This window comes from Tachypleus tridentatus, chromosome 2 (assembly GCF_004210375.1).
Source record: "Tachypleus tridentatus isolate NWPU-2018 chromosome 2, ASM421037v1, whole genome shotgun sequence".
NCBI lineage: Eukaryota > Metazoa > Arthropoda > Merostomata > Xiphosura > Limulidae > Tachypleus > Tachypleus tridentatus.
The window spans coordinates 5,609,151-5,626,856 of record NC_134826.1 but is presented as its reverse complement, the minus strand read 5'-3'; the positions used below and the strand labels follow the sequence as shown (position 1 = coordinate 5,626,856).

The window sequence follows — 17,706 nt, the reverse complement described above, 5'->3', positions numbered from 1 at the left end:
GACCCTATAAAGAAAAATTGTAACATCACAAACAAAAGAACCGCCATCATTAGAAAAGCTACTCCATGCCATGTGGATACAGGTATAAATGTTTGTTGATGTTTCAATTCATGTGTACACAGGTACATATGTTTGGTGATGAGTACAGAGGTATTCATGTCTTTAACACTTAGTAACTGTCAATTACACTCGTTGCTACGTTTTTGTGACATAAAAAATGAAGCGGCCATATTCCCCTATCCTCAAGTTTCCTTCGCCTATGATATATACACGTGTGTATGTCCGAAAAAATGCGATTAACGAAGAGAATACACAAATAACAACACTTAGAAATTTAATGTTTTTTACAAAATTGAGAAGTAATTTTTCAGCATTCTATAATAACCTGGTGCACAAGAAAAGCGGTAATAAACTTCATGTTCTGTACACATCAGGCAGCTGATTGCTACTTTCCACGTATATCTAGGCTTAACATGAGGTAAAAAACGAGAAACACTGCATTTATTTTATTTTTGAAACTCGTCTAGAAGAAATATGTCAAGGGATTGGAACCCCAACGGTTGGAAACTACTGTTAAGCTATAATACGTAGTAAAGCACTTGAAATACACAAAAAGTAGAAAGGTTTACCGTAATTACAACCTGTTCATATCACTGCAAATAACAATGTCACGTGGCTAACAATCGAGTTAACCAAGCATGCCTGAAGTTAGACGATGATGTAACAACACTTAGCACTATTATGACAACCACAAAATTTACCGATGAAAATATCATGTTGACAGATTATAGAGAGAACTGTATGCATAGCAATAGAAAGTCTGGACTTGAGATTATTATATAAGATCACGACACTGGAACTTATTTGAGATTGAATATAGAGAGTGGTTTAATGTTACGACAATGAAACTTATTTGGGCTTGAATATATAAAGTAATTTAACAATGGAAGCCAAGTTGTTCTTGAATGTCAAAAGGAGTATCATATGACCTCACGTCATATTGATAATGACGAGAAACCCACTTGAAGAAAAAATGTATTATCAAGACGAGTGGTATAGATATCAAAACTTTAATTAACATGAAGAACAGAACAGTGTTTCGACCTTCTTAGGTCATCCACAGATTAACAACGCCCCCTACAGTCTCGTCCCTAAGACATGCGCCCAGCAACAATCAGTCGGAAACTTTCTTTGTTAACTCGAAGTCGACCTAGGAAAGTCGAAACGTTGTTCTGTACTTTATTTTAATACCCATAACAGCCAGGCTCCTGCTACTATAGCGGTAAGTCTCCGGATTTACAACGCTAAAATCAGGGTTCGATTCCCCTCGGTGGGCTGAGCAGGTAATCCGATATAGCTTTGCTATAAGAAAAAAACACATACACAATAATATCAGCCGTCTTGAAAATACAAAGCGTTATATTAACACGTGGATGTAAAACCTGGTATAATGCTAAACATAAGATAAATATCTAGTCGAGTGATGCGATTTCTTTGCAAACTCTAAAAAACAACAAAAACCCTTATAGCAGCTTTATAAAGTCATTTTTGTACTAGTAATAATAAACAGTGCTTTTTGAATTACAACTGGTTTGCATAGAATTCAGTTCAATCCGTCAGAGTAAACACGGGGTTCTTTAGTATTTTATCTTTATTTGTTTATTTTATTTTTTCTAATCCACTTCCACCGTGATAAAGGTAAGTACCCGTTCAAGGAAACCACTTAAGTAATATATGTAATTTTATGCACGCATGCGCAATGAAGTATTTTTCTGGCGGTTTCTGAGGCGGAGTGAATGGTCTTTGTAACATTTTTTAATATGTAACTCCGAGATATTTTATACAATTTTAATCAAAATAAAATTTATACAAATTTATAACGTATCGGCGGAAGTCTTAACTAAGTTTCAATATATATATATATATGTGTGTGTGTGTGTATATGTAAACGGTGTACCCCAACAAAATGTGGGTGTTATTTCCATCAATGCCTGAAAATATCGGAGCACATTACATAATGACCCACCGTATAGTTTGTACCAGGACGTTGGATGTTTGTTTTGTGGTTTGTTTTTCTTTCTTCTCTCTCTCTCTGTATTTCACCTAAGGTTTGGATATGTTAGGTAAAGTCCACTATATTCTTGCTTTTGATGTACCCTGTTTATAAAACTTTTCTTTCTTAATAATTGTCTAGATATACTATAAGAGTTAAGTGATATTTACTTTATTTAAAAATGTTTTGTGACTTGTATTAGCTCATTATTAAACGTTGTTATACGTAAAAATTAAGCTAGATGTTTCATAACTATACTCTAATTATACTATTCCTAAAAAACAAAATGAACATTTTGTTACATATATGTCATATATGTCATACGTACTTAACCATGCATACGAATGTTTTGAGATGTGAATACGATCACCTTCGAAACCAGTGGTATCGTCTGAAGTCCACACCATACTTTATGTGTCTGACTAACAGAACTCTACAGATGTACATCTTGAACATAGAAAATGTTGCAAACACTGACGATTTGTTCAGTTTTGTGTTAAAAAAAATGTATCTTCAATATCAACTTTGTGGTGATATTAGTATCAACTCTATAGTGATATCATCAGTATCAACTCTATAGTAATATCTTCAATATCAACTCTATAGTGATATCATCAGTATCAACTCTATAGTGATATCATCAGTATCAACTCTATAGTAATATCTTCAATATCAACTCTATAGTGATATCATCAGTATCAACTCTATGGTGATATCATCAATATCAACTATATAGTGATATCATCAATATCAACTCTATAGTGATATCATCAGTATCAACTCTATGGTGATATCATCAATATCAACTATATAGTGATATCATCAATATCAACTCTATAGTGATATCATCAGTATCAACTCTATGGTGATATCATCAATATCAACTATATAGTGATATCATCAATATCAACTCTATGGTGATATCATCAGTATCAACTGTATGGTGATATCATCAGTATTAATCCTATGGTAAGATTTTCATTATCCCAGGGTTCTGTAAATGTTCATTTTCTACGTGTGAAAAATAAGATCTAACCCTAACGTGTCGATAATTGTACAACAGTCAAACATGTTAGGGTTAAGTAGACACTAGTGGTTTGTTTTGTTTTGAATTTCGCGTAAAGCTACACGAGGGCTATTTGCACTTGCCGTCCCTAATTTAGTAGTGTAAGACTAGAGGGAAGGCAGTTAGTAATCATTACCCACTGCCAACTTTTGGTATACTCTTTTACAAACAAATAGTGGGGTTGAATGTAACATTATAACGTCCCCACGGCTAAAAGGACGTGGACTGGAACTCGCGACCCTCAAACTGCGAGTCAAGCACTCGTAACCACTTGGCAATGCCAAAACAAATACTAGTGATCTCTTTCAAATCGTTTCAGATGTATTTACTGAATCACAAACCTGTACTTCAAGCCATAACATTTAATGGTATTTTGATAACTTCGAATAATAAACTTAATGATTTTCTTTTCTTTTATTCGCACGTCAACTGTATTTTACTGTGGATGGGGTGATGCATTTAAATTTTAATTATAGATGGCGTGAAAGTTCTCTTGAGCTTTATTGTTGTTATTTTATTAGGGCAAAGCTACAAGTGAGCCATCTGTATTTTGTAGGGAATCAAACTCCATATTTTAACGTTTTGAGTCTAAAACATCACCGCTTACTCACCATGTGACTTAGAGATCTATAGAAGCAGCAGTTATCTTTTACGAACAGAATAATGTTTTATTCATTATAATATCTTAATCAGGAACTATTCCACTGGGAGCCGAGTGCGGCTTGCGGTATTACCATTCATGGAGTATGAACACTAGAATTTTTGATTCGTGTCCCGTTCTCATAGAAAAGCACTATATACTTTGGAGCCATAAGCTATAAAATGACAGTCAAGTACCACAATTTAATCAGATAAAAATAGCCCAAAAGATTACGGTGGGTGCTATTGACTAGTTGCCCTTCTTTCAGTCTAACAGTACAAATTAAATTTGCGCGAAAATTATGAAATAGTGTGTAAATAGGTGTGTGTTTATATATACATATACAGTTTAAGTATTCTGTAACTGTTATAATAGTGTTGAATTAATTTAACATAAGAATAGAGTGACACCACGTGACGCTGAGTTTTATGTGAAAATGTGCCTCTGTGAAGACTCTGACGTTATTGGTAGATAGTTTCTACCTAGAATTAGTTAGAACTGGTAACAATATAGGTAAACTCTTGAAAAATAACAGGAGATTTGGAGTATCTAAGGTTATGTCTTAGACGTTTGAATGTAGACTGCAACCGGCCATGCCAAACTTTTCCAAAAAATACCAACTAGAACCAATCGTACCAAACCTTTATAAAAAATATCAACTGCAACTGGTCATACCAAACCTTTCTAAAAATACCAATTAAAACCAGTCATTCCAAACATTTATAAAAATACTAACTACAACTGATCATACCAAATCTTTAGAAAAAACCAACTGCAATTGGTCATACCAAACTTTGTAAAAACTACCAACTAGAACCAATCATATCAAACCTTTCTACAAAATACCAACTGCAACTGGCCATACCAAACCTTTGTAAAAAATGCCAACTTCAACCAGTCACACCAAACCTTTCCAAAAATGCCAAAATTCCTGTATTAAACAAGACTTAAGAAATTAGATCTCGTGTTAAACCACATCTAGCAGGTTAGATCTGGTGTTAAACAATAGTTGATAGCTCAGGTCCTTTCTTTATTAAATTTAATAACGAATTTTTATCTTATGTTCAGCCTCTTTTGATTTGGAATAGAATCTCTACTTTTTGAATGAAACTCAGCTGTTTTCTCAGAGGATGCTATATATTACAAGTATGGTGGTGTGGTTATTTTGAAAACTTCTTTTAGAAATTTCATAATAATATTCCTTACCCTTTTTTATTTGGGAAAACAATACGTAGTTTTGTAACTCTCGAGTCTAGCCTAATCTGCGTAAGCTAGAACAAAATTTTCTAAGAAATTGATTCGTGTTTATTAAGCAATAGCCCAAGGTTTAGAGGCCTTACTCTGTACAAGAACAAATCTCTATGAATTTAGCTAAAACAATATTAATTTTGAATTTATTTCACATAAAACTGCGTTATGGTTTGCCGAGACATTTATGAGCGGTCTAATGAAATCTTTTTTTTGCTACAAAGCTATAGTAATGTTTGTCAGATTTATCTAGTTTCCAGAAATACTTAATAACGGAAAAAAAATTTACTTTGAAAGGTAACATGAGAAACCAATGGAACGAAACACTTACAATAACGTGAACAACCTTAGGAAAAATTCAATAACATACTATAGTTTTCATATGGTTTTATTATTCGATTTAAATCATTCCAAGGAACATTTCGCAGACAAACATAAGGCCAGTGGGTAATTATGGGTTTTTAGTGCAAAGCTAGAAAAAGGACTATCTGCATTCTATTCTCCGCGGGGAAGGAATCGAACCCAGAATTTTAGGGTTGTAAATCCAAATATTTACTACTAACCGTCGAAGGACAAAAAGAATAAGAAATAACATAACACTTATCATAATATCCTTAATACTAAAGACACTGTTGTTTGTGGAACTGCGCGAAAGCTGTGATGAAGGTTTTCTATATTATTCCTTTCTCATCTTGAAAATGTTAGCCTTGAAGGAAAGCAGTCAGTCAAGAGATGCCGTCACCTTGTGGTTTGTTTGTTTGTAATTAAGCACAAATCTACAGAATGGGCTATCTATGCTTTGCTCACCAGTAGTATAGAAACCTGGTTTTTAGCTTCATAAGCCCACCAATTTACCACTGCGGAGCGACACAGTTTAAATAAATGATTTTAACCCCATGAAACGGGAAATATATTAATATTTTGAACAAGCAATACTATGTACAAATATGCTTAATTGTAAATGGATATATTTTTTTGAGATTTTAAAGATTTATAACTATAAATATAATTATATTAATCAAAGTGATTCATTAAACAATTTATTATTTATTTTAGTTTTGCCACATAAATTATGATTTTCTATTTTGTTTACACAAGAAAGAACGTAAAGTGTTATCTTGACGAAATGTACACTGAGAACAACGAGGGTGTCTTTGTGCTCGTTTTCTGAGATGCATTTTGTGTTCCTCAGATGAAAGATTTAGTAAAATAAATGACGACTCGGTCTACCTTTCTGTATGAGACCCTTGAACTGATTGTTTATGGCTTCTTAACATATGTGTTGTTGTAAGATCCCAAGTTTAGCGCTTTAAGAAAATAATTACAGAAGTACACGTCTATCTAGCGAGCAAACACTCTTTGGCAAAATTGAATATCATAAATAAATTATGCACGCACCATGTACAATAATACAATTATTGTAATATCTTGCTTCGAACCAACGAAAGAAACAACACCAAAATACAAGTCTTAATAATACCAAAAAAACTATGACTCGTATTCGAAAATTGAACTGTATGATATCAAACTAAACACTTTTCAGCTTTCCTTATAAGCTAATGTCACTATAGCGTGGACGGCTCTTGACATAAAATTTTCTTTTTGTCAAAAATTGGCTTTTTTTTTTTCTCCTTCTTCTCACGTGAAACCTTTGTAATGATTATGTTTCTTGTCGGTAACAGTGTTCAGGGTTATTATTATCGGAAGAGTGTATGTAGATGATATAAAGTTCACTGTAGTTTGATAAAAATGCTTATAATAAAAATTATCTATTCGAGTTTTACTACATAAACACGGTGGTACATGCACCTAACGTTTTCACAACAAGTTCTACTGTTCGTACAGAATGTTCGAAAGCAAAAATAAGTGCTCCATGTACCAAACATTTCACGAAAAAAACCAAAACAGATCGTGTTGTTTCTAATAGCATCTAATCCAATATCACGAAACACTGCATGATTCTATAATAAAACTTCTTTTTTTTTTTTTAACTACGAGAAAGGAAATCATCTGCTTGACGTAGCAAAGAAAATAAACATTCCGTTCTTGAAGGACTGAATATTTCTCAAATTAGTCACATAACCGGCAGAAAAGATTGAAATAAAAAAGGTTCTTGCTATAATTTGTTGTTAATATTCAAAACAAACAATTATTAACTGCGTTCACAATTATTACATAAGCATGTGCTCATATATTTGTGTATGTGAAAGGAATACAGAACTAATCTGTATTAGTTAGGCCTATAACTCAAACAAAGAATTAATCGAAATCAGTTGGGCCTGTCGTAATAAAGAACTAATTTGCATCAGTTAGGCCCATAATAATAAGCAACTAATATGCATCAGTTAAGCCTATAGTAATAAACAACTAAGCTGTATCAGTTAGGCCTATAGTAATAAATAACTAATTTGTAACAGTTAGGCCTATAGTAATAAACAACTATAGGCTTCATCAGTTAGGCTTATGGTTGAAATGATGGTTACTTACATTAAAAAGTCAGATTTTGTTGAATATAAAACAACTTTAAGTTAAACAATGGCACAGAACTCTTCCACTGAAAGTATCTGTAATCTGTGACGGAACTTAAAGAGGGAAAACGAAACGATAGGACGAAGAACATTATGTTTCGCACGATGATTCAAAAAGTATCGGTATATACTTACTTCAATATTAAAGATGTTTGAAAACAATGTATACATTCGTACACATAAAATATATTCAAGGTGCTATTTTAGGTAAAAGTTTGAAAATAAAATGATAAAAATTAAATCCACGTTTCGATTTTCCGTGGTGGATAATGTGGCTTTTCTTTACAATCCAAACAAACAATTCATTTATCCTAAACTGTGATTAATATATATTAGTATTTCATTACCAGTTCATAGTATTATTTGTGTTATAATATTATCACGATATCGTTGTTCATTTTCTAACACAATTAAAATTGTGATTGTATCAGATAAATTTATGAGTGGATATTCTAACTTCACTGTGTAGGTGTGTTATTACACCACTAACGTATTCTCGATATTTTGTAATCTTCATGCTCACAAACATAATATGGGTTTTGCTTCATTCATTCTAAAATATTTTGATATACCCTGTTTCAACATCGCTAATAACAGAATGTGTTCCTAAACGTCCAGACATCGCTGATAACAGTGTATTCTTCATTCGTAGTAAAGTATCTTGAAAACCTTCGTTTCAGACTTCGCTTATAATAGTGTTTTCCTCAACGTTCGACTCATGTCCTAACCACCATCTTTGCATTCATTAGTACACACAACTTATCCGTTTTTATGAAAAACTCTTGTAATTATTTATCAAGCTTTAATATTTCTTATAGAAATTGCTTTCCCTGTTATTTTAGCAGCTTGTTTTTCCACATTTAAAATATCAAACAAAGTAGAAATACCATTTTAAAACTTTTTCTTTTGAATAACGAACACCTTTAATTAAAGTACACTAGCTGACTATCACACAAATGTATACATATCGTTTCTCATTGTTTTTAAAGATGCATTTTCTATGTATATGTAATTGACCTGATAATAAGAACATTTAATGAAACATCCAAGCGTAGTAACAGAGAGAAAGCAAGGTATAAGTACTACATCTTTCCATTTGTAGCCCTCTATAATAATGCATTAGACAACCAATTTTCACGTTTAATTTGCATGTTACCGAACAAATAAGTGGTCGCTTTTAAGTGTTATTGGTTTATGTCCTCTAACATTGTACTTAGCACCAGTGTTAAGCTTCTAAAAAGTCTCTGTTAAACGTGATAACAAATATATGGTATATAGATAAATTTTGATACTGACAAATGCAGGTTGTACTAAATTTTCTAAAAAAAACAACAACAAAACATTTCATTATAAATTCACTTTAATAATTTCCTTTTTGTACACCAGAAATAGACATTTGAAATCTCTGTATTTATAAAGCGTATCTATATTACCATGTATAAAGAAATAAACCTAACATATCTTATCCTACATGTTACAAAACCAAATATTTTTCACCATAAAGATAGTTCACTTTGTTATAATGTCCAAAGTTGGTTTAAAGGTTCTAAACTTCTGACTGGTGCAGTTCAATACTTATTAAAGCACATAACTTATTACATTAAACAGTTGATTTGACTATATTAAACTTCTGGATGGTGTAGTTTAATACACATCAAACCACATAACTTATTACATTAAACAGTTGATTTGAAATGAATACACAAGACTCCTTAAATTTATGACACATTTTCGTAAAGGATATAACTTGTTGAATTGGAGCACATTTCACACCTGTAGAACAAACCTTGTTAAAATCAACATGTTAAAGTAAGATCTACAATTTCATGAAATGATCAGACATGCCTTGTAACAGCATGTATATCTATATACCTTAATATTGCACAGCCTATATAAGAGTGGTAATAACGCACGCGAGGCATAAAGACGACATTTGATTACATTACGATATTAAATAGCATATACTTCATTCTCAGAGATGCTGTAAAAAAACAGTATGACTGAAGTAATAAATTCTAGTAATAATTAAAATGATACCGTTTTACGATTACACAATTATTTCTGTGATCGTAAGGCCAAAACATATATCAAATACTGTTAACAAAACTGTTAGTCGATGGACACACAGTACGTAAAAGTAAAACACAGATGACGAACTATCTTGTACTCAGAAATAACGTTCATAATGTTAACCCATCCAATTATAAAATTTAGTAATTATAACTTCTTAAAGCAGGTAACTGTTGCATCGAGTATTAAAAGCTAATATTTTTATAACCTTGAAAGTATATAATTATTACATCCAGTACTAAAAGCAAATACTTTTATAACACTGAAACTATATAATTATTACATCCAGTACTAAAAGTTAATACTTTTATAACACTGAAACTAGATAATTATTACATCCAGTACTAAAAGTTAATACTTTTATAACACTAAAACTATATAATTATTACATCCAGTACTAAAAGTTAAAACTTTTATAACATTGAAACTAGATAATTATTACATCCAGTACTAAAAGTTAATACTTTTATAACACTAAAACTATATAATTATTACATCCAGTACTAAAAGTTAATACTTTTATAACACTGAAACTTGATAATTATTACATCCAGTACTAAAAGCTAATACTTTTATAACCTTGAAACTATATAATTATTACATCCAGTACTAAAGCTAATACTTTATAACACTAAAACTTGATAATTATTACATCCAGTACTAAAAGCTAATACTTTTATAACCTTGAAACTATATAATTATTACATCCAGTATTAAAAGCGAATATTTTTATAACCCTGAAACCAGATAATTATTGCATCTAGTGTTAAAAGCTAATATTTTTATAATCTTTAAAGTAAATAATTATTGCATCCAATAACCTTATTTAATGTTTTTATTCTTTGAAACACTGTCGCATATAATAATCAGTTAGTCTTACTTTTGTTTTACTCTAATTCAGTTTCAAATAACATTAAAAGTATGTTAAGTTCGAAAGTCTACATTAGTATTAAAGAGCATTATTTGAACAAACAAAAGAACTGATTTTTAAACACACTGTCCGCTAAATAATAATAATTAGTGGTATTGTGGTGACGTATTATTTTGAATCATGGAAACGTTAGTATATTTGGACTTTACAACAAGCAAGCAGTTTGAAAGTTTATGTCACATAAACACAAAAGCACAGTATTTTTTGCATTATACAGAGTAATATGTTAAATGTTAATACATCATAAATTAACACAGATTAAACGGAAATACCTGTTGTATAAACAATTTAAATATACGTAATAATGACAAGCTTATCAGATGTATATTAGTTCCTCTAGGGGAAACAGCTGTAACCATGAGTACTGATTCCGTTATTATTTAGTAATTATGGCACGTACTCTAGAACGGTTGGTATTCTAAACTTTCATTGTATGTAATACATGTGATGAGAAACGAACACTTTCTATAGTAGTAACAATAGTTTACATAAATAATTACGATTGTTGAAATTGTTTAACGCACTAAGAAACTGTAGCAGTAGGGCTAAAACATGTAAAGGGTTAGTCAAAACTAAGCGTCAACTGAACGTTGTTCATGCCAATGACTTATGTATCAAAACATTGACAGAGCCGGGGTGCATCTCGTGAAAAGGAAACCATGACAGAGCCGGGGTGCATCTCGTGAGAAGGAAACCAAGTTTACCAGGTATTTTTATAGTTGATATTTTCAGACGTGCTTCATATGAGCACCTGTATTGCACGAGGTAAAAAACTTTGACACTATGTTTAACTCTGTCCTGAACAAACACTAGTAATACATGAAACTTAACAAAGATAATACATTTTACCTTGAAATGGCCCTTTCTAGCTTCGGTATTTTTTATTACACATCAGCCGTAGCTGTTAAGGAAATTACAACTAGTATATATGACGATGTCATATAACCTGAATATATCATCTTAACTTAATTCTTCTGCAAACTTACTAATGTATATAAAGTTTTAACAAGTCGCTTACATCACAAAGCAACAATCTGCATAACATACGTAATGTATATAAAGTTTTAACAAGTCGCTTACATCACAAAGCAACAATCTGCACAACACACGTAATGTATATAAAGTTTTAACAAGTCGCTTACATCACAAAGCAACAATCTGCAAAACACACGTAATGTATATAAAGTTTTAACAAGTCGCTTACATCACAAAGCAACAATCTGCACAACACACGTAGCTATAAAAATAGGCACTAAATATGTGTTAATATTCTATGGGCGAATAAGGTTGGAACTACTGACTAAAGCCAACTGTAATGTATAACAATGAGGATGTTACTAAGTGTTTGGATAAAATGGTAATTGAACTCAAGACTTGGAGAAGTTCAAGATATCCCGTATTAAAAACAACAGATACAAAGGCTGATGTTTTAATGGATACGAAACCTCAGCCCTAGTTAAAAACAACACAGTGAATATGGGCTAACAAAACGTAACACTTTAGTGTTAGCTGATTCATAATCTTTGTATTGAATTATATACAATCTACAAACGTATGATAAAACGAGACTTTACAACGCAACAGTACTTTCAAACAAACAATTTTTATTGAAAACTACGTGCCATTTATGTTAGTAGAAACCATATAAATTGTGGTTTTAATCCCATAAAACATTATTGTATTATGCTACACACAAGTCTGTGTTGGTGTGAAAGATTGTTATGTAAATTTTCAATCTTGTTAACAGTGTAAACCGAGATACATATACACAAATTATAAAATTTCTTGATTAAGTGTACGTTAGAGTAACAGAAGTGGTTAACACAGAGTACATTTGAAAATTAGGGAAAATATTGTTTACAGAATTTTCACAACTTATTCTTACTTAAAGGTAATTTGATGTTAATAATGGTATCCCAGGAATACTGTATGTATTAACTGGGAGCTTCTTGGTCCATGTTTCGATAATTAATGGTTAAAATAATCATTTAAGTAAACTGATAGATTTTTGTAAACTTTCGTTGTAAAATATAATATAACATAATATAATATAATATAAGCATTCTGTACCCACGCGTGGTAGAAAACAGTAAATCTAGTTTGTACATAATGCTATTTAAACTGAAGTGAAATAAATACTTTACACCATACTTTGAATTCTGGAACGTGATAAATACTTTATGCTAGGGTTATCATAAAGATAAACTGTTTAAATATAATTTGGGTGTTTTTTATAATAAAAATTCTACCAATATGTTGGATATGATCTAACCTATTTCAGTATGTTGATTCATGACTGTTACTTTCCAGTGAGGGCGATATATAGTAGATTTACTGGGTGATTTACTATAGTAGATTTACTGGGTGATTTACTATAGTAGATTTACTAGTAGATTTACTATAGTAGATTTACTAGTAGATTTACAAGGTGATTTACTATAGTAGATTTACTAGGTGATTTACTAGTAGATTACTAGGTGATTTACTGTATTAGATTTACTAGGTGATTTACTATAATAGATTTACTAGGTGATTTATTATAGGTGATTTACTATTGGTGATTTACTAGTAGATTTACCAAATGATTTACAGGTGATTTATTATAGGTGATTTACTATAGCAGATTTACTAGGTGATTTACTATAGTAGATTTACTAGGTGATTTACAACAGGTGATTTACCATAGCAGATTTACTAGGTGATTTACTATAGGTGATTTACTGCAGCAGATTTACTGCAGCAGATTTACCATAGTAGATTTACTAGGTGATTTACTATAGCAGATTTACTAGTGACTTTACTATAGTAGATTTACTAGGTGATTTACTTAGTAGATTTACCATAGGTGATTTAGGTGATTTACTACTAGGTGGTGGTTTACTAGGTGATTTACTATAGTAGATTTACTATAGGTGATTACTATAGCAGATTTACTAGGTGATTTACTATAGCAGATTTACTATAGGTGATTTACTATAGCAGATTTACTATAGGTGATTTACTATAGTTTTACTAGATTTACTAGGTGGTTTACTAGGTGATTTACCATATAGGTGATTTACTATAGTAGATTTACTGGGTGATTTACTATAGTAGATTTACTGGGTGATTTACAATAGGTGATTTACTATAGTAGATTTACTAGGTGATTTACAATAGGTGATTTACTATAGTAGATTTACTAGGTGATTTACTATAGTAGATTTACCAGGTGATTTACTATAGTAGATTTACTAGGTGATTTACCATAGGTGATTTCTTATAAATAATTTCATGAAACAGCTATATTCACTAATGATTGCACTGTGTTTTTGCTAGATACAACATATCTACATTACATATACAACAACATACACACATTTTCTTACTGTATCAGTGTATGAATAACTACCAATTCACGATAATTAAAACAAACCAAATAAATAAAAAAATATGGTTACGATCGCCCATGTTTTAATTTTTTTCTTACCTTACAGTAAAAACAAGGGTTATAAAGTGAAATTCTACAACAGTTCACCGGCTTCAATTGTATAGTGAGTCTAAAATAATAACTTGGGTCAATTTTTCTACTTTTTTTTCAGAGTGAAATGATTTTATAAATCAGTTTATTAATAGTGTAGAGTCTGCCTGCTCTGTCAGACTTCAATTAATTCTGTTGTCATAGTGGTGCACGCTCTGCTAATCTGCTTCACAGTACTTATTAAAAAGTCACATGACCGAAATCACCTCGGTATTAATAGAAATTGACGTGTAAAATGACCACGTGCTGTGCGATAAAAGTTTGATGGTTTTCTACGTGCACTAACACTGAAAATGACTGATGCATTTCAATCAGAACTACAAAGAAATATATATTTTATTGTTTATTGTTAGTTCTAAAGTTTCATTATTTAGGACTATCTACAGGCTTGTAAAATGTTACAGCTTGTGCCTACGACAACGGATTACAGTTAATAAAAGTAAAACATAAAAAACGGATGCAAAACTTACGTAAAAAATTTAAGGACCAACTGAAAGTAAACAATGCTGTAACACAAAACCGTCCACAGGTTGGTACCAGGAAATGCTAAGCCTAACATAGTATGTGCTTCTCGTAGTTTTAAGCCTCAATTGTCTACTGCCCTTTATAGATGTTTTATGTTAACAATTTTCAAAATTAGTGCACTATATATATATATGTACATATTAGAAAAAAAACAACAACAAAAAAAACACACGAAAGTGTAAACTTGTGCTACCTGTTTTTCGTACTATGTACTTGCGAAGTCGCTCACTGAGCCGACACCAGTGGTCGCTTGGAGTCAGGCTACGTACTCGTGATTGCACAGATGGAACAAATGAAGAGTCATTACACCGAGACACTACAGTGAAACTAGTGCTTTCAGAAGTGGAAAGAAACAGACTTATATATGTTCAGATTTTCTTCGAAAGATGATTTCATTGTCCGAGATGTTGACCAGACATTACTATGACCAGATGGAATGGCTGTCACAACGGGGCGTTCAACGTCGGGAATTCAAATACCCGCCGTCTAGACAGCATCAACCCTTTGAACCCAGACAACGCTTCAGTTGGTAGTACGGTCAGTGCGATAACTCACGACAAACAGTTGCAGGGAGGTTACCTGAAAAGCGCTTGTGTTCACAGTAAAGTCGAGACAGAATATCGTAAAAAAAAAGAAAGAAGAAAACTTACACCAACTGTTGGTTCTAAGTTTGAATGTGAATATGTTTGATATATGGTGTTGACGAAGCTCATGGTTTTGGAACAAGGTAGCCGTTCCCTTATCGGACGTAGGCCTAATGGTTGGTTCCACTGACAGATTTTAGGCTAGAGTTATGTATGACTAATAGTCTAGAAAGTCGTATAACATTTGCCAGACACTACGTCATATAGATAAAAGTAAAGCAACAAACAACACATGTACCCCTCCACGGCGTGTCACAAGTTGGTAAGATTATAAATCTATACTTACTTTCACTGAATGTTTTGTATAGCACACAGATATATATGTATATTAACTAACTGTTGACACAACTCGTGGAATACGTTACAACCCTCTGTGTATAAACTAATTACGTTTCTTTGAGTACGTAAATCGTCTTAAAAACAAAATTATGTCCTCGTGCTTATATTATTTTGTGAAATGCTTCAGTACAGACGCACATCATGCAAGGTCTATCATTCCCGTAACATAGTTAAATTCGTGACCACTTTGCATGTTTTATAAACTGACAGTTGCATCCACAATACAATAGGATTATTGTCAGCAAATTATTATGAATAATTATCAGAAGCCTAAGAATTAATAATTTATATTAATATGAAGGATTATAGCATTCGAAATGCCATGGAATCACCGTAACAACAAAAAACGTTGCACAGTATGTCACGAGTTTCGAAATTAATTCCGATAACTTAAATCTTAATGTTACATGTTATTCAAATATTAGAAGACAATGCATGTTATACTTTGTTTCTTCCGGTAGCACAGTAGTAAATAGAATGTTTTAACTGGAGTCCAAATGCTATAACAGTGAAGTAACGTTCAACAAATAACGTTATCTGTAAACAAGCTCAGGTTAAAATGGAACTTAACAAAGAGTTAGATAACTGTGATAATTTATCGAACTTTATCCACTGAACTATCGAGTTGTTCTTATTCTGTGTTAGAAAGTTAAGAACGAAACAAAAGAATGATATTTCTTACAAATAGAAATATATTTTAAAACGAAATATTAACAAAGCAACACCTTGTTCGTCATTACGTACGTGGTCCCTTACCCCTACCTATAGTGGCATACCACAAATATCGCATTTCACTTTTGTCCCGAACGTCAAACAAGCGAATAACCGCTTCGATTAATGCAATAATTTGTTTTTAATGTTACGTGACACGACAATTAAAACTGCAAGTTCATGTAGACGCGATAAATTTTTTTTTGGAAATATTTGGTGTTTTAGAAAACAGGTAGAATTTTCTAATATTTTATTCTAACCTTAATTGTGTTTCTCACTGAAAAAAAAAGAAATCACAAAACACAAATACTGATTAAAATCTCCATTTAAAATGGAATTTTGAAACTAGTTACACAAAGAAAGACACAACCAAACGAAACTTGTAAGTTCTAACACAATTAAAAGTTCTGATAACTAAAATAAATAATCACTTTATTAGAAGGTACACTAGAAAATTATCATCGTATTTATCACCCTTTAATAATTGAACTGTAAAAACAATATGGTGTCAAAACTTCAAACTGATTTGTTTGCACAAAATGAAGTAATATTAAACAACTTCAAATGATGTAAAGTCTAACTGATGCTTTCTCAAACCTTATTGAAGATGATACACCTAGGTAATATATCCATCTCTCACAAGCTGATTGGTTAGTTGTATTCAGGTTTAATAATCATACGGTAGGGATAAATGAGTAGATGCTCTGTGATCTGAACTTACCAATTTCACAATTTACTTAAGATATAATTAAAACCTAATAACCCAGATTCTTGGGTGTAGTCATGGCCGTTATGTCTTTGTGAGACCTCTTGCTTTTTTCACCATGTTTCATTGCATTCTTGAACCACTACAGCAGGACTAGAAGAAGAAAAAAATCTAGCGTTTTGCTGTAAAGTTTTATTTATGAATACAACATAACCTATAACAGGAGAAAAGAAAAATTGTAGTAAATATAAAATAGATAAGATAGAAAATGAAGGAATAATCTTAAGATTTAGACCAATTTAAGTCTCTTTTCTTTCCATTCTACTTGTTATTTTCAGTTTTTAGCAAACATTCAAATTTTCATGTTGGAATTCTATTTATTTGTTCTGCTAAGGCTATGGTGATATATCTATTCACTGATAAAGTTGATGTAATGAAGTGTCCGAATTTTAAGTCAGTTCTTCCATTACGCGTGTCATTTTCACTTTTCGGCTACATTGTTATCGTTTAAATAATCCACTGATAAATCTGATACAACGAAACGTTGAGAATGAAATTATTTTCTCTGGTGATTCGTCACATTTGTAATAGTAATTACCATCTTTGTTGTTGTTTTCCCCCATTAGAACAATTGAAAAATTAAAATATAAATATTAAATTTTCAATGAGATCAAAATAAGTTAAAATACTACTTATAAAACATTACTATAAACGTTCACCTGTTA

General features: G+C 31.5%; 1 long non-coding RNA gene across 1 annotated transcript in view; it reads right to left on the bottom strand.

Annotated features, from left to right (window-relative positions):
- LOC143237539 (uncharacterized) overlaps window positions 1–15,160 on the bottom strand; it is a 307,489-nt gene extending 292,329 nt beyond the window's left edge. Inside the window, exon 1 of the long non-coding RNA XR_013020128.1 lies at window positions 14,775–15,160. This is a non-coding gene — a long non-coding RNA (uncharacterized LOC143237539). The remainder of the gene's footprint in view (window positions 1–14,774) is intronic.
- Window positions 15,161–17,706: the final 2,546 nt, after the last annotated feature.